Genomic DNA, 27356 nt, shown 5'->3' with positions numbered 1-27356 from the left:
ATGACAAAAGGAACATCATGTCATATGGTTGGCACAGTGGTTAGTACTGCCTCACTGTGCCAGGGAGCCTGGTTTGATCTCGGCTTGGGTCATGTCTGTGTGGAGTCTACATGTTCTCCCTCTGTCTGTGTGGGTTTCCTCCAGGTGCTCTGGTTTGCTTCCACAGTCCAAAAGACGTGCTGGTTAGGCACTTTGGCAATGCTAAATTTCCCCCTCAGTGTACCTGAACAGGCGCCAGAGTGTGGACTAGGGAATTTTCACAGTAACTTCACTGCAGTGTTAATGTAAGCCTACATGTGACTAATAATTAAAACGGTAAAACCTTTAACTTTATCAGCATTTAGCGAGGGGCGGAACAAGACCCATACTCTTTGCTGGCAATGTGGGGCTGAAGCATTTCATCTGCAGAAATCGAACTGTGGTAATGTGTCTACTCTGCCAAGAGAAAGAGGGAGTATGACTGGAGTGTTCGGACCAAAAGGAGAAACACAATTTGTACGGGCCACAGGAGGCACTTGAATGCGTTGATTCAGGAATAGATTCCGCAAAAGAACCACACCAAAAGTTGGACATTACACAATGGCTTCCTCCAGCTCTGCTTCAACTACCAGTGTATCTACACAACAAATAAAGCTATAGTTTGGAAAAGGTCCCTCTGCACTATCCCCATCAGACACTCCCAGGACAAGTACAGCACAAATACAGAGTTAAGCGCCCCCTACACTATCCATATCAAACACTCACAGGACAGGTACAGCACTGGGATTGATACAGAGTAAAGCTCCCTATATGAAGAAGGAAGGCTCCTGAAGCTTGCCTCACTGATATGAAGGACCTCTTCTTTCTGTTGCAGGGTTGTGAGTTTGAAATAAGCCCCGATGAATACCAATTACTCCTTCATTGGTGGTGGGGTTAGGAAAGAGCTCCTTCTAGCTTTTGCAGAATGGAAATATTGCATAATTCTGCAGCTGGTCACAGAGATTATTACTTATCCTTTTCTCATTAGTCCTTCAGGGTCCTTTTCTTGCTCCTTTAGGTACTTTTGTTTGCCTTATACCAATTCTTGTTTCCATCACTAATAGATGATGCTTTTTTTTGGAATAAAACTCAGATGAGAACTTCTTATTTTCATTTTGTTCACCCTACTCCAAATCCAGGTCGGATGGACGTAGGATTTAATGGTTATGGAGGTGGTTAGCCTGATATTTAGTCAACTGCATAACCCCTTACATCTCCCACACCCCCTCCCCCTGCCAGCCTGCCTCAATCAACCAATCCTACTGGTTTTGAGCCTCCCACATGTTCACTCACCAGTGTGCTACTAATTGGGCCCAGGTTCGCTCAGATCTGCTATAGACTTAGCCAGTGTGAGAAGTGAAACTGTCAGCCTTGTAATCTTTGGAGGTGAAGGGTCAAACTGAAGATGACATTGTCAAAGTGCACTGAAATCAAGAGCCTATTAACACAATGATATGGACTGAAGGTATGAGCAATTTATTTGTCTGGGCAGCTCACTAACTAATCCTGCTGCTATCAGGCAAACTAATTCTTAAATTCATTTCTCATGCTTGTGGATGTTGTGTTGAGCAATTGAACATTTTTCTGTGCTCTGCACTCACAGAGTCACAGAATTCTTACAGTGCTCTAGGAGGCCATTTGGCCCATCATGTATCTGCACCAACTTTCCAGATGAGCAACTCATCTAGTGCCTGTCTCCTACCTTCTCCCTGTACTCACTGCGAACCCTTCCTTTTCAGATAATAGTTTAATTTTCTTCTGAGTGCCTGGATTGATTCTGCCTGCACAATGCTAACATCAGGAAAGACACAATATAGAAAAGATTTAGGGTCACATTCTCTTTATATTACTCTATAATGTGTCCTCAGAACAATCTACATTAGAACATATACTTCTCCAAATCCCACCACCTGCTGAACCTTTCAGTAGGAATGCCCATTATCTGCAACATTATGCAATATATTCATACTATTAATGAGTAAGGTTAGATGTCTATCATTTAGATCTTTCCATAATTCTCCAATCCAGTTCCCAAAAAGTAACTCTGTTCCACTTATAGATTTCTATGAGATCCCCCTCTCATTCTTCTGAATTCCAACGAACATAATCCTAACTGTCTGTCTCTCCTCATAAGTCAATCCCGCCACCCCAGGAATCAGTCTGGTAAACCTTCGCTGCACTCCCTCTATAGAAAGAACATCCTTCCTCAGATAAGGGGACCAAAATTGCAATAATATTCCAGATGGGGCCTCCCAAGATACTGTATAATTGCAGCAAGACATTTCTGTTCCTGTAGTCAAATCCTCTCACTATGAAGGCCAGCATACAATTTGCTTTTTGACTGGCTGCTGGACCTGTATGCTCATCTTCAATGACTGGTGTAGGAGAACACCCAGGTCTTGTTGGCCATAAATTAGGAGAGGGGAATGCGCATTCAGATAGTAAACTGCATTCCCATTTTTGCTACCAAAGTTAATAAGCTCACATATATCCACATTATACTGCAACTGCCAATCATTTGCCTACTCATGCAACGTGTCCAAATCACACTAAAGGATCTCTGCATCCACCTCATAGATCATCTTCCTACCTAGCTTGTGTCACCTGTAAATTTGGAGATATTGTATTTATTTTCCACTTCTAAATCGTTGATATACATTGTGAATAGCTGGGGTCCAGCAATGATCTCTGCTGTATCTCACTAGTCACTGCCTGCCATTTGGAAGATGACCCATTTACTCCTGTTCTTTGTTTCCTGTTTGCCAACCAGTTTTCTCCCTCTCTCAAGACAATACCCGCACGCAATCCCATCTGCCCTAATTTTACACGCTGATTCATTATGTGGGACTTTGTTGAAAGACTTCTGAAAGTTCAAATAAATCACACCCACTAGCTCCCCCCCCCCGTCAACTCTGCAAGCTACATCCTCAAAACAGTCCACAAATGTGTACACATGCAGATTTGAATCAAAGTAAAAAGTAAGTAGCCCTGTCTGCTCCTCAAGTCTAATCCACCATCAGTGGATAGGTTTATGGATGAAAAGGGATTGGTTTAGGTGAGAGGGTCATTGTTTTTTAACTGGTCGGCGCAACATCGTGGGCCGAAGGGCCTGTTCTGCGCTGTAATGTTCTATGTTCTATTCAGTTTGGTTACAGTTGATTTATATCACAACTCCATCCACCCATCTTGTCTCTGTGAACTTCAACATCATTCCTTAACAAAGAGATAATCAGGCACTGCATTGTAATTTTCAATTCATCCTTACCCTGAACAACATTTAGAATAACATTTTAGAGAGTGTTCTAAAATTCCACTGCACTTTGTGTGTGAAGTAATACCTCCTTACATTGAACTTAAATGGCCTCATTCTTATTTTAAGGTCATGCCAATTGTTCTGGACACCCTCACCCCACACAAAGAAAATTAATTCTTTTTATCTACCCTATCGATTAGACCCATCCTTTATCTTTTAGACTGAAGGAAATACAAGCCTGGACTGCGCAATGTCCCCTTGAATCTCGGCCCTCTTTGTCTGGTATCATTATGGTGAACCTATGCCACAAGCTAACCAATACTAATACCCTGAGGCGCAGTGCCCAGAACAGAGAGAGGCAAAACTAATGTTCCCACATTGCAAAAGTGAGATACTCTCGAATCCAAAGTCCAAAGATGTGCTGGTTAGGTGGACTGGCCATGCTAAATTGACCCTATTGGCAGAGTAAATTCATGGGGTTGTGGGGATGGGGCCTGGGTAGGATTATGATCGGTATAAACTCAATGGGCCAAATTGCCTCCTTCTGCACCGTAGGGATTCAACGATTCATTCTATTCTATGTAACAGGATGAATCCCTTCTATACTGTCGTCACAATTGCTGGTTTCCTCACTTCTTAATTTTGAATTCCCATGAGGAAATGAGCTTCAGAAAATATTGCCTAAACTGTTAAAGAGATACAGTGAGGCAGTTTGAATCAGTGAGAGAATGAACTCGACTGAGTGCCAAAAGCATTGTAATGTGCCTTTAAGGGATAGCAGCATGTCATCATTTTAAGTGATGTGTCTCATGATTCAGTCTCGGTTTTGCTTCAACCTGAAGCAGAACACAGCGCATGCACACACACACACAGCACACACACACACACAGCAACACACAATGCAGACACACACACACACACACACACACACAGCGTGCACACACACACACACACACACACACACACACACACACACACACACACACACACACACACACACACACACACACACACAGCGTGTGCGCACACACACACAGCGCACCCATGCACAGCCCTACAGCTCCATGTCCTGCGACGTTTTCAGTTTCCTTTGAGATTCGGTTTACTTTGATACACCTTTTCTTTAAGGGGCTGCATTTTAGTTTATCCCTTAGTTTGTTAATTTTGTTTATTTGGTTATCCAAAAGTAACATAACTCTGATGTCTTCAAGACTTATTTCCATGTGTATCTTCTCTCATGTGCCTAGAGTTAATAAATGAACCCATGACATGTTTACGCAATCCCTTATAAGTGATTGGTGTCTTTATATTATCATATCACCCGTGATAGAAATAACTTCCCACGTTTATTAACAAAAAAACTTTCTTCTTAGAACAAGTACAGAAAACAGGAGATTCTCTCCTTTATTGATGAAAACAGCCCACGCTACTTTCTGGTGGTGGAAGGGTGGGGTTTGGAATAGAATTTCTTCACAGCATTGTTTATTAGAAGGTCTGCTGCATTTTGATTTTATAACTCAAAATGTGAGGGTCGTGGGGATGATAAAGTAGGAGCAAGGATGACAATTTGAACGGGTTCTGAGCAGTGTCTGTGGAATGTGCTTTCACTGTGAAGCTCTGTCTTCCTGAGAAGGGCAATATACGAGGAGACTGCTCCCAGCCATATCAATTAAAAAAGCAACTGCCTTCTACAACCAGCTACCTCTCAAATGTAACTAAGCAGGGGTTGTAAAGTGCATGAAGAAACCAAGCAGCACAGTACAGGAAATTCCCGATGGGAGCAGCACACTGTGGAAGATTCTCATAACTTCAGTTTACGCCCATTCCGGCACAACCTTATGTTTTGCTGTGTGTTGTATATTCAGGGCAGGCCTATTGCCCATGTGCTGAGAGCTTGCTGTACTCCAACTGGCTGTCACATTTCCTACATTACAAAAATAGCAGTGCTTCAAATGTATTCCATTTTTTTATCAGAGAATCGTAGAATCTCTACAGTGCAGATGGAGGTTCATCGAGTCTGCATGGACTCTCTGTCAGAGTGCCTTACCTGTACCGCTCCCCGGTTCTATCCCCATAATCACACACATTTACCATGGCTAATTCCCCCTAATCTACACACCTTGGGACACTAAAGGGCAATTTAGCATGGCCAATCCATCTAACCTGTGCATCTTTGAACTGTGGGAAGAATCTGGAGCACCTAGAGGAAACATATGCAGCCTATGACTCTATGACACAGGGAGAATTTGCAAACTCCACACAGACAGTCGCCCAAATTGAACCCGGGTCCCTGGCACTATGAGGCAGCAATGCTAACCACTGTGCCACTATGCTGCCATGCCAGATATCCTGAGGTCAAACAAAAATTAGAAATACAAATAATTTATGTGGTAGACTGGCAGAGATATTCTCTTTCATGATCCCCCTGAACTATTGTTGAGCTTCACAATGAACCACATGATAAATGAGAGCAGAAAACAACTGTATGTGAGATTAAGTGACTGGACTTCAGGCACGAATGGAACTGGAAATTGAGGGTCATTTCCCAATTGGCCCACCAATTCACTGGAACATATAATTCAGCTGAGATCATGATGAAAAACTAGTTGAAAAAAACGGGTCAATGTAACATTTAACAGACACTAAATTGGTTCTTCAGGTGAACTTACATGAGAGCATCATAAGCTCATAATAGAAGAAGGAGTAGGTTCCTTATCCCTTGGGCCTGTTCCACCATTCAGTAAGATGGCTGATCTAATTGTGACCTTAATTCCAATATCCTGCCTGTCCTCCCCATATGCTCCTTGACTCTCTTATAGATCAAAAATCGGACTAACTCAGCTTTCAATAGATTCATTAACCCAATCTCCATGACTCTCTGTGGAAGAGAATTCCAATGACTCTTTGTGAGAGAAATTTCTCTTCATCTCCATCTTAAATGGGAGACATTTTATTTTTAAACTGTGTTCCTTGGTTCTTGATTCCCTCACGAAGGGAAAAAGCCTCTCGGCGTCCACCCTGTAAAGATCCTTCAGAATCATATGTGTTTCAATAAGATTGCCTCTTCTAAACTCCAGTAACATAGCCAATCCACTCAGCCTTTCCTTTTAAGACAACCCCTTTGTTTCAGGAATCAGTCTAATGAACTAATTCTAATACAAGTATGTCTCTCCTTAAATAAGATGATCAAAACTCTATATACTACTCTAGATTTGATGTCATCCATGCTCTGTATCGCTGTAGTAAGACTTCCCTACTTTTATAACCCTTGCAATAAACAACATTATTACATTTACCTTCCTAACCACTTGCTGCAGCTGCACTCCAACTTTTTGTGATTCATGTATCAGGATACCAAGATCCTTCAGTATTGCAGCATTCTGTCGACTCCCTCCATTCTAATAACACACTGTTTTTCAATTAAAGAAGTTTACATTTTCCCACACCATACTCCATCTGCCGGATTTTTGCCCACTCACATAATCCATTCGGATCCCTTTACAAACTTTGTGTATCCTCCTCCCAACTTGTTTTCCTACCAGTCTTTGCATCATGGACAAATTTGGTTAAAAGATAGCTGATCCCTTTGTCCAAGACATTAATATAGATCGTAAGTAGTTGAGACCCTGGCACTGATCCGTGTGGCACACCAGCTTGCTATCCTATTTAACTCTACCCTCTATTTCCTCTTAGTCGGCAAATTCTCTATCCATATTACCCCCAAAGCCATGAGCTGTTATCTTGCACTGTAAGCAAGATGTTGCACCTTATATAATGCCTTTTGGAAATCCAAGTACACCACATCTACAAGTTCTCCTTGATCCACCCTGCTTTTACATCCTCAAAAAATGTTAGCAAATTTGTCAAACCCTTTCAGAGTCTGCCTAATTGTATTATCTGGCAGATGGAGTACAATGTTGGTAAATGTGAGGTCATCCATTCTGATAGGAATAACAGCAAACTGGATTATTATTTAAATGGTAAAAGAACTGCAGCATGCTGCTGTGCAGAGGGACCTGGTTGTCCTTGTGCAAAAATCACAAGGACTTGGTTTGCAGATGTTGCAAGTAATTAAAAAGTGAAATGGAATTTTGACCTTCATTGCTAGAGGGATGGAGTTTAAAAACAGCTAGGCTATGTTGCAGCTGTATAGAGTACTGGTGAGGCCACCTGGAGGACTGTGTACAGTTTTGGTCTCCTTACTTGAGAAAGGACAAATTGGCACTGGAGGGGGTGCAGAGAAGATTCACTCGGTTGATTCTTGAGTTGAGAGGGTTGGCTTATGAGGAGAGACTAAGTAGACTGGGGCTAACTCATTGGAATTCAGAAGAATGAGAGGAGATCTTACAGAAACATATAAGATTATGGAGGGAATAGACAAGGTAGAAGCAGTGAAGTTGTTTCCACTGGCAGGTGAAACTAGAACCCAGGGGATTGGCTGCAAAATAAGGGGAAGCAGTTTTAGGACTGCTAGTTGATGAGGTGAATTCCTTGCCCAGTGAAACAGTTGAGGCTGCCTCATTAAATGTTTTTAAGGCAAGAATAGATAATTTTTAAAATTTAATTAATAGATAAAGAATTAAGGGTTATGGTGAGAGGGTGATAAGTGGGGCTGAATCCATGAAAAGATCTGCCATGATCTTATTGAATGGCGTAGCAGGCTCGAGGGGCCAGATGGCCTACTCCAGCTCCTAGTTCTTATGTTCTTATTATGATTTATGATTCATGATAAATGTTCTGTTACTAGCTCTTTCATAATGTATTCTAGAATTTTTCCCAATGACTGATATTAGGCTGACTGGCCTATAATTTCCTGCTTGCAGTCTCACTTCTTTTTAAAATATTTTAAATTTGTGCTTTTCCCAATCCTTTCCAGGATTCCGTGAATTTTGGAAGATTATAACCAATAAAACCATTGGGTGGGAGTTCTCACTCTCCTCACTCCACAGCGAGGCAGAGACGACTCACCATTGGCCACCAGTGGGATCTTCCAGTCCGACCCCTGATGCCTATTGCCCATGTTTCCGTAGAAATGTAATAAAATGTTGAAACATGGGCAGTTTTCTGCTGTAGGATTAAAGATCAAAATGAAGGAAATACATTTCTATAGCAGTTTTTATTTTTTTCAGGATGCCCCCAAAGTTATTTATTTATTAGTGTCACAAGAGGGCTTACATTAACACTGCAATGAAGTTACTATGAAAATCCCATAGTTGCCGCAGTCCAGCACCTGTTTGGGTACACTGAGGGAGAATTTAGCACGGCCAATTCACCTAACCAACACATCTTTCAGAATGTGGGAGGAAAGCGGAGCACCTGGAGGAAACCCGCACGGACACAGGGAGAACGTGCAAACTCTACACGATGGTGACCCAAGCCGAGAATTGAACCTGGGCCCCTGGCGCTGTGAGGCAGTAGTGCTAACCACTGTGCCACTGTGCTGCCAAGTGTTTTATAGCCAATCAAAATATTTTTGAAGTGCAGTCATTGTGAAATATGTCCAACAGGTAACAATGGGATAATGGCCAGATGACCTGTTTTGGTGGCATTGATTTAGAGATGAATGTTCGCCACGGCACTATGCAGATTGCTCTGAAGTGAGACTTGAATTTATGATCCTGTGATTGAGACACCAGTGCTATCACTAAGTTACAGTTAAGCTTTGATCCCAGTCTCTCCAGTAGAGAACAGCTCCAGACCTGAGCGTATTGCTCCAATTTCACACCCCCAGCAAGTGTTGCTTAACCACTTGTCATCAACTTTTCTCCCCCCTAAATAAAAGCTTTGAATCTTTAAAAACCTCATAGCAATGGTCCACATCGAAACCTCACAGAGAACTCAATCCCTGGCAGATTATACCTTGGGAGCTTCTGCTGCAAGTGCAGTGAGGCCTGAGGACAAACAATTAATCATAGTCGGACATGTAGAGTCTGTCTGTAGTTCAACAAAATATTGAGAAGAACCACAGTTTAAATAAGCAGTCGGAACATGAGCTGTTTTAGTAAGTGTTGAGTAATGCTAGAGAGGGTAAGCAAAACTAGGGGACATCAATAATAGGCAAAACTCAATCAAATAAGAAATTTATTTTTTTTATTCCTGTCTCAGGGTTACAAAGTCAACTTGCAGAGTGGATAGGGCAAGTCCTTAATCCATCTCCTTGCTTGCTTTAAAAACAATTCAAATTCATGGTCCTCACAAGAGAGACATACAAACCTGACAAAAACAGACATTACACCTAATCTTGGACTTGATCTAACACTTGATTTTCTCCATCAAATAAGGAATTCAAAAGGAATCTTACTCAGAGAAGGTGAGAACTTGCTCCCATGTGGAATGGTTGAGGTGTGGATAGCATAGGTAATTTTTAAGGAGAAACTAGTTGGGTACATGAGAGAGAACGAAATAGGTTATACTGATGGGGTTAAGAGAAGTGGGGTGGGAGGAGGTTAATGTGAAGCTTAAACAATGGCATGGTTGTTTTGGGGCAAGTTGCCTGCTATTTTGCCGTTATCTTCTATGTAATTCAAAGTTATATAAATAGCCAAATTATACGCAGTTTCAATAATTAAGTCAGTTAACGCCTAATCTTAATAAGTGGTCAGGCAGCACAATTCAAATAAGTAGTCAGAACATGCATTGTTGTGATAAGTAGCCAGTCAAAGTACAGCTATAAATAGCCTGATTGCTCACAGCTCCAGCCTGTGCTGGGCTCTAATAGATAGTCAGATTAGACATAGCTCTAATAACTAGCCAGACAATGCACAGTTCGAAGGAGCAGTCAATCGATGCATGGCTCTAATAAGCAACCTAATCTAAGCACAACATGAAGAAATAGCCTTTCTACACAGAATTCAAATAATGATCCAGTTTTGCATGGCTTATTATAAGCAGTCTGGCTACAGTTCTAATAAGTATTTCTTCTTGATTTGTCCGCCTGAAGACAGATCACCAGAATCTCCTCCATGGGTAGGAGGCAAACTTGAATCTACCCCAGCCAGTAGACTGAACCCCATGCTATTGGCGTCAATTGAATCTACACCAGTCATCTGGCCCCCACAGCTCCAACCCACCACCAACCGCTCTCCCCCCACACTCAACATTCCTTTGATCAAGATACAGTCAATGGAAAAACATCATTTTGTAGTAAGAAAGCCAAAATATGCTCAGAGTTGCAGTTATTACAGTCACCAGTTCCTCAGCTGGATTACATACTGACCCTCCCACTGACTATCCCTATGGATACTATACTGACCGTCCCACTGATGATTCGTACGGATACTATACAGACCCTCCCACTAATTGCCACTATGGATTCTATATTGACCTTCCCACTAACTCCCACTGACTATCTCAATGGATTCTATACTTCCCTCCTACTGGCAATCCCTATGGAATCTATACTGACCATCTCCATAGATTCTACACTGACCACCTCTATAGATTCTATACTGACCATCTCTAAGGATTATATATTGACCCTCCCACTGACCATCCCTATGGATTTACTATAGGGACTGACTATCCCTTTGGATTATATATTGACCCTCCCACTGACTATCACTATGGATTCTAAACTGAACCTTCCACCGACTATCCCTATGGATTCTATACTAACCCTCCCAGTAATTATACCAATGAATTCTATACTGACTCTCTCACTGACTATACTTATGGATTTTATACTGACCCTTTCACTGACTATACTTATGGATTCTATACTAACCCTCCCACTGAATATTCCTATGGATTCTATACTTCCCTCCCACTGAATATTCCTATGGATTCTATATTCCCCTCCAACTGACTATCTTTATGGAATCTATACTAACCCTCCCATTGAATGCCCCTATTGATTCTATACTAACCCTCCCACAGACTATCCCTATGGATTCTATACTGACCCTCCCACTGACTATCATTATTGGTTATTTATTTCCCTCCCATTGACTATCTGTTTGGATTTCATACAACCTTTCCCACTGAAAATCCTTCTGTAGTTTGTCATTTCCCCTTCCATTTGGGAGTTTCTGATTTCACCTCCTAATGCTTTCTGACATGCCTGACTGAGAAAGCATTTGAACAGCCCAAAACTCTGCACAGTGTTTTCTAATTGATTACTCAACTCTTTAATTCATAAATGGCATCATTATGAAAAGCTCTCTTTTTACACGCTTGCTACTTCCTCTGGCTCACACATCCTCTGCATATCAGTTAATTATCTCTGGTCGGATATATTCCAGGAGGTTTTTGACAGTGGAAGTGTGAGTGTGCTGGGCTCAGGAACTTTGCAGCACAGAGATTCAACTCTCACCGGGTTGCTTGAGGGTAACCAAAGAAGAGGATGAACGCTGACACAGACTGGCTAATCTGAATGGCCTGTTTCCTTATCGTAACCTCGACAGGGCATACTGTGTCAGACTATAAAGTTAGAAGCAATCAAACACAAGAGCAAAAAATGATTGGAGACACCTTAAAAGGGCAAGTTCTCTGATTGCAAGCTTTCAATAAGGAACCTCACTTTAGCAGCATTTATCAGAAGATTGCAAGTGTGCAGTCCTTGTGTTTAATCATCTTAATTTTTAAAATTACCTGCATGTGCAAATTGAACACAGCCAGCCTCCAACTAACCTGATTATTTTCAACAGGGCAGTCCCCACGGAATATCTCAAAGCATTCTTAATATTATTATATACCATTTGTGCATGCACTTCCCTAACCTTGGTACATTTGCTTGCATTGTCAAAGTATTTGAAACCAGTTCGGCTCAGCAGTTTCTGAGCAACATAATCACTTCGCTTGCTAATTGTTTGGTGGAGGGAGCTCTGGAAAATTGATCACATTTTATTCCACAATGGAAATTCCAAATGAAAAGGGTGCTGTTGCATGTAAACAGCAAGAATGGGTGACCATCTCCAAATGCAGTACAATGGGATGTGTGAAGAAGACACTTTGAGGGAACTAGCATCCACTGCCCATTATGGTCATTGCAGTGTTTGTAGTTTTAGCTAGAATGTATGTAGAGCAACAACAGTTCAACTCTCTTCAAATAACAGACGTTATTTTCACAAAACCATCAAATAATAAGTGCAATCAATTCACTTAATTAGTCATACGTTTACACACACATACAAATAAACGAGATTCATTCATCATTGTCTCGGGATAGTCAGTGATTGATGCCTGGACTCAATAAGTTTCTGACCCCATATGGAGACCACTTAACATACAAGATTCTGAAGGAACCACTGAGAGATTACTGGTCAGGGAATCTAGAACACAGGAATGCAGTCTCAGGATAAAGGTTTGATCATTTCAGACTGAGATGTGGAACAATTATTTCACTCACCAGTTGTGAATCTTTGGACTTCTCTACCCTGAAGGTTGTGGATGTTCCGAATGTTGAATATATTAACTAATAGCACAATGGTGGAATTTAAATTCAATGAATAAACCATCGATGATTGTCGTGAAAACACAACTCTCAAATGACGCAGCCAAGCCACTCAGATCAAGGGCATTGAGTGGTGAGCAACAAGTGTTGGCCTTGCCAGCGATGCTCAGATCCAATGAAAGAATTTTTTAAAACCCACCAGATTCACTAATTTCCTTCCTGTAGGGAAGGAAATCTGCTGTCCTTACCTAGTCTGGCCTATTTGTGACTCCAGTGTCACAGCAATGTGGTTGACTCTCAGTTGCCCTCTGAAATGATCTGGCAAGCTATTCTGCTCATGGGCAATGAAGGATGGACAACAAATACTGGCCCAGCTGGCAATGCCCACATGCCATTGTGAGAAACGGTCAGATACTCACTTTATGATTCCCCCCCTTGAATCAAATACACGGATGAGTTCAGCTAACTGTCGGTTTATTCGATCTTGCAAGAAAGGGTGCCGTCCCGTGGGTACACACACCTTGCTTTACACAATCTTAGTTTATATACATTTTTCCTAGATAACAATAGGACAGCCCTCCTTTCTTTATTGGGTACCACTCCTTAATCTCTTTACTGAGTGATCTCCTCCCTTGTTGACATCCCATTAACTCTAATCCAATCACCCCTTTTAAGGCTTAAATCGTTTTACCTCTCATCAATTCAGCTAACTCTTTTTCATTGTCCCGTAAATTGCTTACCCATTTATTTTATATGGTGTAAATCTCTTTTAGGCTATGCTGAAGACCCCGAGCGCCTGCCAGTCTCATGTTTTTTTCTTCTTTTTCTGCGTGTTTCATCATCTGCTGGTCTTAGCGTTTAACCCCTCAGGTTACACTAACGGTTCTGTCATGGTTTCCGCCCCAGATGGCTTGACTCAAAAATTACACTACCGCTACCATCCCTCACACCATGAAAGAATATGGAGTGGGGGGAGGAAAATGGATCTGAAGATGGAATTTTTCAGATGATGGGGTTTCCTGTGCCCTCCCATTGAATATCCCTATTGATTATATATTGACCCTCCCACTGGCTATTATTTGTAGTTGGGATGCCAATCAAGTCACTGATTTGTGCTAGGCGGTGTTAAGTTTCTTGGAGTTGCACTCATCCAGGCAAGTGATGAGTATTCAATCACACTCCTGACTTGAGTCTTGTAGATGGTGGACAGGCTTTGGGGAGTCAGGGGATGAGTTACTTGCTGCAGAATTCCCAGCCTTTGAGCTGCTCTTGTAGCCACAGTATATACATAAAATCCATAGAATCATAGAATCCCTACAGTGCAGAAAGACCCCATTTGGTCCATCAAGTTTGCACTGAGTTTCCAAAAGAGCATCCCACCCAGGTCCTCCCTGGGAACTACAGGCCAGTGAGCCTCACATCTGTGGTGGGTAAATTTTTGGAAGGTATTTTGAGAGACAGGATCTACAGGCATTTAGAGATGCAAGGACTGATTAGGGATAGTCAACATGGCTTTGAATGCAAAATCATGTCTCACAAATTTAATCGAGTTTTTGAAGGGGCAACCAAGAAGGTAGATGAGGGCAGCGTAGTTGATGGTGTCTACATGGATTTTAGCAAGGTCTTTGACAGGTGCAGCATGGTAGATTGTTGCACAAAGTGAAATCTCACGGGATCCAGGGTGTGGTATCTAAATGGATACAAAATTGGCTTCTTGACAGAAGCCAGAGGGTGGTTGTAGAGAATTGTTCTTCAAACTGGAGGCCTGTGACCAGTAGTGTGCCTCAGGGATCAGTGCTGGGTCCACTGTTATTTGTCATTTATATTAATGATTTGCATGAGAATATAGGAGGCATGGTTAGCAAGTTTGCAGATGACACAAAGATTGGTGGCATAGTGGACAGTGAAGAAAGTTATCTCCAATTGCAATAGGATCTTGATCAATTAAGAACATAAGAACATAAGAAATAGGAGCAGGAGTAGGCCATCTAGCCCTTCGAGCCTGCCCCGCCATTCAATAAGATCATGGCTGATTGGAAGTGGATCAGTTCCACTTCCCCGCTTTCTCCCCATAACCCTTAATCCCCTTGTCCGTCAAAAACCTATCTACCCTTGACTTAAATATATTTAGCGAGGTAGCCTCCACCACTTCAACGAGCAGAGAATTCCAGAGATTCACCACCCTTTGGGTGAAGAAGTTCCTCCTCAACTCCGATCTAAACTGCCCCCCCATTATCTTGAGGCTGTGCCCCCTAGTCCTGCTATCCTTTCTAAGCAGGAAGAATCTGTCTACCTCTATCTTATCCATCCCTTACATTATCTTATACGTCTCTATAAGATCCCCCCTCATCCTTCTAAACTCCAACGAGTACAGACCCAGTCTATTTAGTCTCTCTTCATAGTCCAGCCCCCTCATCTCTTGTATCAGCCTAGTGAACCTCCTCTGCACTCCCTCCAAGGGCAATATATCCTTGTGCAAGTGCAGCGACCAAAACTGCACACAGTACTCCAGTTGCAGCCTCACCAGTACCCTGTACAGTTGCAGCAAGACCTCCCTACTTTTATATTCTATCTCCCTCGCTATAAAGGCCAGCATCCCATTCGCCTTCTTGATCACCTGCTGCACCTGCAAGCTGGTTGCAGGTCAATTGCACTGGCTGCACTGATTGCACTGGTCAATTGGGCCAATGGGCTGACGAATGGCAGATGGAGTTTAATTTAGACAAATGCGAGAACCAGGGCAGGACTTACTCAGTTAATGGTAGGGCATTGAGAAAAGTTACAGAATAAAGAGATCTAGGGGAACATGTTCATAGCTCCTTGAAAATGGAGTCACAGGTGGACAGAGTGGTGAAGAAGGCATTTGGCATGCTTGGTTTCATCGGTCAGAACATTGAATACAGGAGTTGGGACGTCTTGTTAAAGTTGTACAAGACATCGGTAAGGCCACACTTGGAATACTGTGTGCAGTTCTGATCACCCTATTATAGAAAGGATATTATTAAACTAGAAAGAGTGCAGAAAAGATTTACTAGGATGCTACTGGGACTTGATGGATTAAGTTATAAGGAGATGCTGAATAGACTGGGACTTTTTTCTCTGGAGTGTAGGAGGCTGAGGGGTGATCTCATAGAGGTCTATAAAATAATGGGGGCATTGACAAGGTGGATAGTCAATATCTTCCCAAAGATAGGGTTGTCTAAAACTAGAGGGCATAGGTTTAAGGTGAGAGAGGAGAGATACAAATGTGTCTAGAGGGACAATTTTTTCACACAGAGGATAGTGAGTGTCTGGAACAAGCTGCCAGAGGTAGTAGTAGAGGTGGGTACAATTTTATCTTTTAAAAAGTATTTACTTAGTTACATGGGTAAGATGGGTATAGAGGGATATGGGCCAAATGCGGGCAATTGGGATTAGCTTAGGGGTTTTAAAAAAAAGGGTAGCATGGACAAGTTGGGCCGAAGGGTCTGTTTACATGCTGTAAATTCTATGACTCTCCTCCGCCCTTCCCCCATAATTCTGTGCACTTACCATAATTAACCCACCCAGCCTGCGCATCTTTGGACATTACGGGGCAATTTAACATGGCCAATCCATCTAATTTGCATGGACTATGGGAAGAAACTAAAGCGTCCAGAGGAAACACACGCAGACAGAGGAAGAACATGTAAACTCCACAGTCACCCAAGGCCTGAGTCAAACCTGGATTCATCATAATGCAAACATTACTAATCATTTGTCAGCCCAAGCCTGGATATTGTTCCGGTCTTGCTATATTTGGACATGGATAGCTTTTGAATCTGAGGAGTCATAAATGCTAGTGAACATCGTGCAGTCCTCACTGAATGTCCCCACTTCTGTTCTTATGATGGAAGGAAGGTAGCATAGAAACATAGAAACTAGAAGCAGGAGTAGGCTATTCAGTCCTTCGAGCTGCCCCACCATTCATTTTGATCATGGCTTATCTTCAAATTCAATATCCTGATCCCCCCCCATCCCTTGATCCCTTTTGCCCCTAGAGTTATATCTTTGTCATTGATGAAACAATGAAGATGGTTGGGCATAAAGCACTACTTAGGGAACTCCTACACTGATGTCCTGGAGCTGAAATAATTAATCTCCAACCACTACAACCATTTTCCTTTGTGCTATGTATGACTATAACCATTGGAGAGTTTTCCTCATGATTGCCATTGACTCCAATTTTGCCAGGGCTCCTCAATGGCACATTGCCTTGATGCCAAGGACAATATTCTCATCACATCTGGGAACTGCAAGCAAGGAAGGACAAGTTAAAAACAAATTCCAGCAGCCAAAAGTAAAACAATTCCAATTCTAGATTAAATTTCAGTTTTACTTTGAGACTTAATCAACTATCAGGGTGGATCAATTGGTAGCATTCTCACTTCTAAAGTAGGCGAGGTTTGTAAATTCAAATCTCACCCAAGAGTCAACTGGTGGAATTTTGTATTGTTGAGGGTGTTGTCTTTCAGATGAGACTTTTAAGTTGAAGTGGGTGTTCAGATCAAAACAGAAAGTTCTTCCAGTGTGTGTCCAAAGTTCTTCCCTCAACCAAGGTCATTTCTCTTTATGTAACCTTGCTGTGAGCACAGTAACTAAAATTGTAATCGTAACTTAATGCAGTGTAATTCTTTGAGACATCCTAAGGCTGTTCTGCATTAAGCAGGGCAGTTTTAACACCAGTTCCAAATGGACACGTACGCACTGAAAAACTGCATTTACTCTGGCACAGGATGATTTGTGAAGGGAGTAAAGGGAAAAGTCACCAAGATAAACAGGAGACACATCAGACATCACTCTTCTCTGAATCCCTGGTTCTTTTGCTAATTAATTCTCTGGATGTAGATATTATTGGCATTCATTCATTACCCAAGTCTGGTTGCCCTTGATGTGGGGAACATTCTCTCTTCCATCTTCTTTCTTCGGGAAAAATATACAAGTCTGAGGTCACGTACCAACCAACTGAAGAATAGCTTCTTCCCTGCTGCTGTCAGACTTTTCAATGGACATACCTCGCATTAAGTTGATCTTTCTCTACACCCTAGCTATGACTATAACACTACATTCTGCACCCTCTCATTTCCTTCTCTATGAACGGTATGCCTCATCTGTATAGCACACAAGAAACAACATTTTTCACTGTACACCATTACCTGTGACAATAATAAATCAAATCAAAGTAAGCCCCCTGCTCCAAACCTCTTCAGTCTGCGAGGTGAAAGTGCTTCCTTCATAGCATCTCTTACCCTAGAGAGCACATCAATGAAATATTAAGAGAGAGAGCCTTTGACAGAAGCAGGATTCTAATGATGTGAATTACAATCCTTCAGTTCATCACACACCAAGCAGTGAATGTGAAAAGAATAGATTAACATTATGGACACACCCACTTCTATTGCTGCAATGGTCATCAATAAAACAATCAGGCCGGACAGGGGGAACCTGATTAACACAAGAAGATTCATGAGAAGAAGCCAAGATGAGAGGCGTGTGTTCACTGTGGAAAGGTCATTGCCGGACTGTTGCATTTACAATCAGAACCTGATGGGTTGGGAATTGATTGGAGGAGCCCCTGAGGGGCCAATTAGCTAATCAGCCTGTTTACCGAATTCATATCCTGTACAAGCAGAGTTTCACTTCTCACACTGCTGAGCTACAACGATAGGGCACAAAGATTAAGAATAACTGGCCAGTTTCTTTCCTGTGCCTCGGAGCAAAAGAACCAAGAGGTTTGTAACGAAACCACACAGATGACAGGTCCCAGCTTTGACCCTTCAGGCACACAGCTTGGATCTGAAGGAAGGAATTGCATTTGCATAACACCCTTCAAGAACTTGGAATGCGGAAAAGGCAACAAGTCTCTTTTGAAGTGGTGTCACTGTTACAGACAGGGGATGATATAGCTTTAGGAACGGTTCCCACTTTTCCGCCTGTCGACTGATTGAAGACAGTGGGCGGGATTATACGGCCCCTCCCGTCAGCTTTGCCCTCCAGACCCGGCGAGCGGTGGGACTGGAAAATCCTGGCCAATGTGTTTTTAAAAGAAATAATATTTTTAAACCCTGCCCCCCCACCTCGCTTCCCCCTTCAAGAGCTGTGGCAATCAGGAACAAACAAATAACAGGTTTTCTCATCAGTTATTTTAAAAGAAAGATAAACGTTTATTATTCAACACCCTGATACACACACACACACACACACACACACACACACACACACACACACACACACACACACACACACACACACACACAGTGTATTGGGGCAAACATTGTATCAGTGTGCATTTCCTTGCATGTTGATAATGTTTAAAGTAAGATACAGTCCCATGATTAAGCTAGCATTTATGCAGGATGAGATTGGTAACGGGGTTACTAATTTACCTCATGTCCTGTGGTTAACCTGAGGTGTGTCAATTCCTTTCATTTTTCAATTTGATCCATTTGTGCTACTATATTTCCTCACTAGCTAACCACACCATAAACAATAGTCGTTTGAAACATGCCCTGCGTAGTGAACTCACTTAAGGAGAAGCAATTGACAGTGCAATTCACGAAACCATCAAGCACATGGCAAATCTCACTGACCATACGGTCTCAGAGAGGAGGGGGCTGTTCTTGTGTATGCTTTTAATTTTGATGTCCATTCCATATCAAACAAGAGGAGGTATTTGCTGAGTTCAAACTTTTCTAATCCCAACTATCCCGCCATAAACCAAAGTCCAATGAAGAAAGATCTTATTTACTTACTGGAAATAGAAACAGAAAATGCTGGATAAAGTTTAGTTTATCTATTAGTGTTGCAAGTAGGCTTACGTTAACACTGCAATGACGTTACTGTGAAAATCCCCTAGTCACTACACTCCGGCACTTGTTCGGGTACCCTGAGTGAGAATTTAGCATGGTCAACACACCTAACCAGCACATCTTTTGGACTATGGGAGGAAACTGGAGCACCCAGAGGAAACCCACACAGATAGGGGGAGAATGTGCAGACCCTACACAGACAGTGACCCAAGCTGGGAATTGATCCTGTATCCCCGGAGCTATGAAGGAGCAGTGCTAATCGTAGTGCTAACTGCTGTGCCACATCACAGGTAGACTGAGTCACAGGTAGACCTGCCCAGGTAAGGGTGGCAGATTTTCTGAGTGAAATAGATGGTTTTTTTATGACAATCAATAGCATGATCGAAACTTAGTTACAAAAATGCCAGTTGGACTTCTGTAAGAGCAGGTGATGGCCAGGTGATAGCATTTGTCCTCAAAGTTCATAGTCCACTTTGAATACTATTTGGATCTCTCTTCACTAACCTGTAGCAAGTTCTAGATTGGGAAGCTTTCCCACTACTTATAAGGGACTTGGGTCTGAATCCAGTAGCAGGCAGCACAGTGACATAATGGTTAGCAGGTGGGATGGTTGGGGGAGAGTGGGGTAGGTTCAGATCAAGTCAGAAGAGGAGGAGTCAGTTCAGATATAGAAAGGGTTGAGAGCTTCAAGTTTCTAGAGTCCAGATCATCAACAACATTTTCTTGATCGCCCCCCATGCTGACACTATAGTTAAGACAGCCCACCAATGTGTCTACTTTCTCAGAAGATGAAGGAAATTTGGAATGTCAGCTCTGACTGTCACCAAATTTTACAGATGCATCATAGAAAGCATTCTTTCTGGTTGTGTCACGGCTTGGTATGGCTTCTGCTCTGCCCAAGACTGCAAGAAACTACAAAAGGTCACAAACGTAGCCCAATCCATTGCACAAACCAGCCTCATGTCCATTGACTCTGTCTACACTTCCTGCTGCCTCGGCAAAGCAGCCAGCATAATTAAGGACCCCACACAACCCGGACATTCTGTCTTCCGCCTTCTTCCATTGGAAAAAAATACAGAAGTTTGAGGTCATGTACCAGCTGACTCAAGAACAGCTCCTTCCCTGCTGCTGTCAGGCTTTTGAATGGACCTACCTTGCATTATGTTGATCTTTCTCTGCATCCTGCCTATGATTGCAACACTACGTTCTGCACTCTCTCTCATTTCCTTCTCTATGAATGGCATGCTTATTCCATATAGCGTGCAAAAAACAATACTTTTCTCTGCGCTAATACATGTGAAAATAATAAATCCGTAATGTGAGAAGGGGAATTGGAAGTGAGGTGGGGTGGGTGGGATGGGGGCAGGGGTGGCTGGTGAAGTTGTCAGATCGGGCTAGGGTGATTGTTGGGCCACGAATATTTGATGTGATTTATTATTGTCACATGTATTAACGTACAGTGAAAAGTATTGTTTCTTGTGCGCGACACAAAGTATACTGTTCATAGAGAAGGAAAGGAGAGAATGCAGAATTAAATGTTACAGTCATAGCTAGGGTGTAGGGAAAGACCGGTTTAATGCAAGTAGGTCCATTCAAAAGTCTGATGGCAGCAGGGAAGAAGCTGTTCTTGAGTCAGGTGGTACGTGACCTCAGACTTTTGTACCTTTCTCCCAATGGAAGAAGGTGGAAGAGAGAATGTCTGGGGTGCTTGGGGTCCTTAATGTGGGTATTCTGGTTGGGTCGGGTAAAGTCAAGGGAAATTGGATTGTACGGGGCAAAATTGGGGTCGAGAGTTACTTAGAGTCCCATGTGGCTGTAAGTAGGGTCAGGGGATCCCATGCAGCCAGTTGTTTGGTGATCCCAATTGGATGGAGGCGGAGGGAATTCCATGGGAGTAAGGTTGGAGGTTGGTGGGAGGGGTGGTTAGGCATAACCTTGGTGGGGTGGGAGGATCCAGAGTGTCCCCTACAGGGCTTGGTCTGTGTGTTTAATTTAGTTACCTTATGCTGAAGTTAGAGATAGTTTTGTTTCTTCTAATTCTTTCAGCGCAACTATTGGTGTAAAATTGGCAGAACCATCAAAAGTTAATGATTTCAATGGCTCTTTCAGATGTTTACTGTAATGTCCTTAGCATTTTAGGGGTTGTGGGTTTTAAACAAAAAGAAAAGATGTGGATTGCACACAGGGCAGAATTTTACTTGCTCCCTATGCCGGACAGAGCAAGCTGGTAAAATCGCGCAAGAGCCAAGAAATCAGGGTCACACCCGATTTCTAGACTCTTGCGATTTTATGAAGTTGGATTTCTGGTGAGGCCAGCCTCTCGCCCACTGAGAGGCTGAATAATTTATTTAAATATATTTTGATTCTATTTTACATGTGACTAGCAAGCTCGGTGCTCAATCGTCCAGGCTCGCTTGTCTTTAGGGCCTCCCCGTGTATGGTTCTCTCCGGAGAGGAAAACACCTGCTCCACGTGAACAGAGAACAGTTATGTTGTCCTCGCCAGTGGAACCGGTGGCCATTGAGGCCTCCTGGGGAAGGTGGGGGCAAAAAGTGGTGCTCCTTGTACCATGCCAGCTTGGCACCTGGGCAATGCCCAGTGAGCCTGCAGCAGCTGGAAATAGTCTACACCATTTTTTCAGTGATGAAGTGCATAAGCTGGGGCATGAAAATTCCCTGGAACTTCTGGGTGTGATTCAGTACATCAGTGAGGTACGCCCTAAATCTGACGCTGGAGAGCCAGGGAGTTATGGGCCTACATTAGTATACACGCTTGCACATGTGCACACGCATGCACATGCACACACTCACACACATGCACATACACACGTGTGCACATGCACGCGCATACACATATACCCACAACTGCATACACACATACCATAAGCGCATACACACATACATATGCACAAGTGCACACACACATACATGTGCGCAAGTGCACATACACATACATATGTGCAAGTGCACACACATACATATGTGGAAGTGCGTGCACACATACATATGCACAAGCGTACACATACATATGAGTAAGCACACACACATACATATACGCAAGCGCACACACATACAAATGCGCAAGCGCGCACACACATGCATCTGCGCAAGCGTACACATGTACATGCACACATTCCTGCATTATTTGCTCATCAGTGTTTCTATTGGGTGTCTTACAGTATCTGTATTAGATACAAGTTGTCAGCTATGGTTTGGGTGACAGCACTCTTGTCATTATGCATTATGAGTTCAACTTCCTCTCCAGAGACTGAAGTACAAATCCTAGGCTGATACTCCAGTGTAGTACTGGTGAAGTGCTGCTTGCATCTTTCAGATAGGAGAATAAACTGAAGCCCTGTTTTGCCCTCTCTGCTGGATGTAAAATCATGGAATCATAGAATGCCATAGAGTGCAGAAGGAGGCCATTCAGTTCATCAAGTCTGCAAGGAACTCAATCCCACCTGGGCCCTATACCCACAACCCCACGTATTTACCCTGCTAATCCCCCTGACATTAGGATCAATTTAGCATGGCCAATCAATCTAACACGCGCATCTTTGCACTGTGGGAGGAAACCTGGGCATCCGGAGGAAACTAATACAGACATGGGGAGAATGTGCAAACTCCCCACAGACAGTGACCCAAGGCTGGAATTGAATCCGGGTCCCTGGTGTTATGAGGCAGCAGTGCTAATCACTTTGCCACCGCGCCGCTCCGAAATCGCAACAGAAAGGAGAAGCAAAACGTTGTCATCTTTCAAAGGCCTGTTGCTCCTATCAATATATTTCCCTCTAACAACACGCATCACGTTGGTGTTTGTGGGATCTTGCTATGCACACATTTGCTGCCATGCTTCCCACAGCATATTAAACTTATTTCATTGGCTGTAAAATGCTTTGCAACACCCTAAAGTTGTGAAAGGCACTATAATAAATCTAAACTCCTTCTTGGCTGTACATCTGATGTTATTTGTTCTGTTTAACCCCCCCCAACTGTGTGCATTGATTGTTCCACAGTCTTCCCACTGATTTTTCCAGTCTGTTGTTTTGGTGCTCAGCAGATAATCAAAATGCAGACAGTTTGGTTCAATACCGGGCAGCTGGACTCTGTAACTAGGCAGTCGAACAAAAGAAGTTATATCATAATTGGGAATAATTGGTCTGTTGCGACGTGCAGTGGAGATTTTCTAGGTGGAACTGTCAGACCCAATCTCATTACCCTGCCTTCACTGGCCCCATCCTTGATCTCGCCTTTCAAATACTTACCCAAACCTTTTCAAAGTAGAGTTTTTGCATTCCATCTGCGGATAATCATTGCCTTGTAGCCCCTGGGTTTGAATAGATGGATAGAAATCACAGTTTGTGTCTCCAACGCTTTCCAACATTCTTTCAAGGCAGGTAAACAGTAAAAAAAATCTTTAAGGCTTTAAACTCTGTTTCACTGGCCACTTCAATAAAGCACTGGTTTCAAACAAGACTTTGTGTGCGAATAAACCTCCTTACATTCCCTTCTGCATTCTCCCGGTGACAATCCGCATTCTGAGGTCAGCTCTTGTTAAGGACTTGCAGACGTATTTGATAGTGACTGAGAATATCTTATGTTTGATCCCAGCTTTTGTTGTGCTTGTGTTTTTCTGAGTGGGATTTTCCATCCGCCCGCCATGGCATGTTTTCCAGCGGCAGAGGCAGCCCGCCATTGGCCACCGACAGGATCTTCCAGTCCCGCCGATTTCTGTGGCTTTTTGTGTTCTTGCACCCTCCCCTGCTGGGCAATGCACCGCAGGTGGTGGGTGGGTGGCCACCAATGGGACTAGAAGATTCTGTCGACTGGAAGGGCTGGGAAGTTCAGCCCTTTTGTGTTTGATCCCAACAATGAAACCTCATTTCCCTCTAATTGTTTAATTTCTTACTGCAGCTTCCTGGCCACTCCTGGAGGTTGCTTCTGCCTGTCCAAGCAGCCAGGTGATTATTCAAGGGTGATTGAACCATTATTTACGAGCCATGGTTTTGCTGTGAAACAGGCAGGTCCCAAATTTACCTCAGCTAGAATGGGGATTGAACCCCATACTGCTGGTGTTAGCTCTGGATCATGGGTGGGATGATGGCATAGTTGTAATGTCATTGGGCTAGCAACCCAGGGTCCCAGGCTAATAATCTGAGGACGTGGGTTCAAATCCTGCCCTGGCAGTTGGTGGAATTTAAATTCAGTTCATAACTTGTAATATAAACCTGGTCTCAGTAATGGTGAGCATGACAACAATCGTGGACTGTAGTAAAAACTCATCTAGTTCACTAATGCCCCTTCAGGGAAAGAAATTTGTAATCCTTACCTGGTCTGGTTTGGCCTATATGTGACTCCAGACCCATAGCAATGTGACTGCCCTCTGAATTAGCCGAGTAAACCACTCAGTTTCAAGGGGTAATTGGGGATGAAGAACAAATGCTGGTCTAGCCAGCAATATCCACATCCCATAAATGAATAAATTTAAAACAAAACATGTTAGCTGTCTAGGTAACTGGCACTCTCTGGAAGGTTACTGCTCTTAAAAATTAAGCAGAAATGTTCACATCTATAATGTCACACTCCAGAACTACTTCCTCCGTTACCAAGACAATCAGTACAGGCTTCACCTGACGTCGCCTTAACACACTTGGTAGAAATAACCACTGCATCGGGCTCGAATGTGGATCTCTGGGAGTAGTTGAGGCACATAATATATTAGACTCCATACAAGCCCTTCTTTATCTAACCCAAACAGTATAACCTTGCTCACTTCCCAAGCATCCATTTAAATGTATCCAGTTAAGTGTCAATGTTTGCTCTGCAGATACTTGTAGAGGTCCTGTTTCTAACAGCACTGGGGGTCGATTAGCTCAATTGGCTGGAAGGTTGGTCGATGGTACAAAGCGACGCTAAAAGTGTGGGGTTCAGTTCCCATAACCGATTGAGGTTATTCATGCAGGCCATGCCTTCTCAACTTTACTCCTCATCTGAGGTCAGCTCTCCCCCTTAAAGTGGAGGACAGCCTATGGTCATCTGGCACTGCGGTGACTTTTAGATATCACTGATTTATACAATGAATGAAGCAAGAGATGTTATCACCCAGTTCCAGTCTTTCTAGTCTGCCTGATTCATTGTTTGTGCACTTTGAACTGATATTAAATCTAGTTTGCCATCACTAACCCCATTTCTCCCCTTTCTTCTCTCTTGAGATATGGTCATTGCTGACGAGGCTGTGCTTTTGTTGTCCCTTGAAACTGAGTGGTTTGCTGAGCCTTCTTAGAGGGCATTTTAAGAGTCAACCAAATTGCTGTGGATCTGGAGTCACATGTAAGCCAGGTAAGGATGGCAGATTTCCATTAGTGAACTAGATGGGTTTTTATAACAGTTGGTTGTCACGGTCACCATCACTGAGACTGACATTCAAATCCAGATTTATTAACTGAATTTAAATTCCACCAGCTGTCGTGGTGGGATTTGAACCCATGTCCCCAGGGCATTAACCTGGGCTTCTGGATTACTAGTCCAATGACATTACCATTACACCACTGTCTGCCCCTGATATTTTCTCCAATAATCCCAATGTTAAAGAATTTAAGAAATTCCACTGCATTTGATTTAGAAACCATGTCTGTTGCCTTCAGAAAGAATTTAGTTAAATTTGTCAAGAATGATCACCCCATGTGAAATCTTTACAGGCCATTTTCATTTCATCTTGATATTGTGGGAATTTCTTGCTCAATTAAAAGCTGTAAAAATTCCCGATCACAGATGTTAAGCTAAGTGGCCTGTAATTAACTAGATTAGATTTGTATCCTTTTTCAAAAATGAGGCTGATGTTGGCCATTCTTCAATCCTCTGACACATACCCATACTCAATAAAGACTAAAATTTAAATGCCACACTGCCCCTTTACACTGCAGTTGTAAAGGGCTAACTCTAACACTGCTCTCAGTAAGGCTGCTGAGCATGTGTGCAACGATTTCACTCACAGGGAGGTGAATGATAAATGGGATACTCCAAAGAGCGGAGCTCCAGCTCTGACTGGGATTCCCCAGTCCCGACATGGCAATCCCTCCAAGGGGCACAGTGTGGGCCAGACAAATGTCCATTCAACAGGCTGGGAAATTTCCAGTCTCGGTTGTAATATCCTGTAATCTTGGATATAGTCAATGAAGTGAATAAAAGTTTTTTTAAGGATAGCTCTTTGCCTGCAGCCAAATCTCTTTACAAGGGTGAGATTTCTGCCGAGACAATCCAACAATAAATGCAATTTCCTCCCTTACCTCTGTCAGGATATATCTCACTCCCTATTTAACCTTCCTTTAAACTTAAGCAGCATTTTTTTTATCCATCACAATATTGCTTATTTCTCTCTCTCTTTCTCTCTCAAGATTCATATCGCTTCAATATTCTTCACTGATATTAAATCAATACTTTCATGGATATTTTTCCATCAACCTCTACAGATTGAAAATTCAATCGAGGGCCCACTTTGAATACTTACATTTTACTGTATATCTTGAATATTATTACTTTCCTCTTCCACACTCTTTATTTCTTATGCCATTCTTGCCTTTATTTATTCCTTTATTATTCTCCTTCAATTTTGACTGCTTTCTAACACCTATCTATCCACGGCCTTAAAACTGCAAATAGCTTCCTTTTTTTAAATGGAGTGAGTTGATTCTGAATCATTGCAAGCTGCCTTTGCTGTTGTACAGTGCTGTGTGCCCATTTCTGCAGCTACAGTTACTGATTGAACAAGCAGCCTGGCTCATTCAAGTGACTGAGGAGGAGAGCTCTGCCACTGGGGATCAGGATCCATTTCAAACCAATCTGAAACCACAGTGAATCCCCCTTCGAAC

General features: G+C 42.7%; 1 pseudogene; it reads left to right on the top strand.

Annotated features, from left to right (window-relative positions):
* LOC145344354 (large ribosomal subunit protein eL37-like) lies at positions 1 to 27342 on the top strand (annotated as a pseudogene).
* Positions 27343 to 27356: the final 14 nt, after the last annotated feature.

Source organism: Carcharhinus amblyrhynchos, chromosome 6 (assembly GCF_965287045.1).
Source record: "Carcharhinus amblyrhynchos chromosome 6, sCarAmb.v2.hapA, whole genome shotgun sequence".
Lineage (NCBI taxonomy): Eukaryota > Metazoa > Chordata > Chondrichthyes > Carcharhiniformes > Carcharhinidae > Carcharhinus > Carcharhinus amblyrhynchos.
Note: the sequence above shows the minus strand (reverse complement) of the source record. Positions and strands in the feature narration are given on the sequence as shown.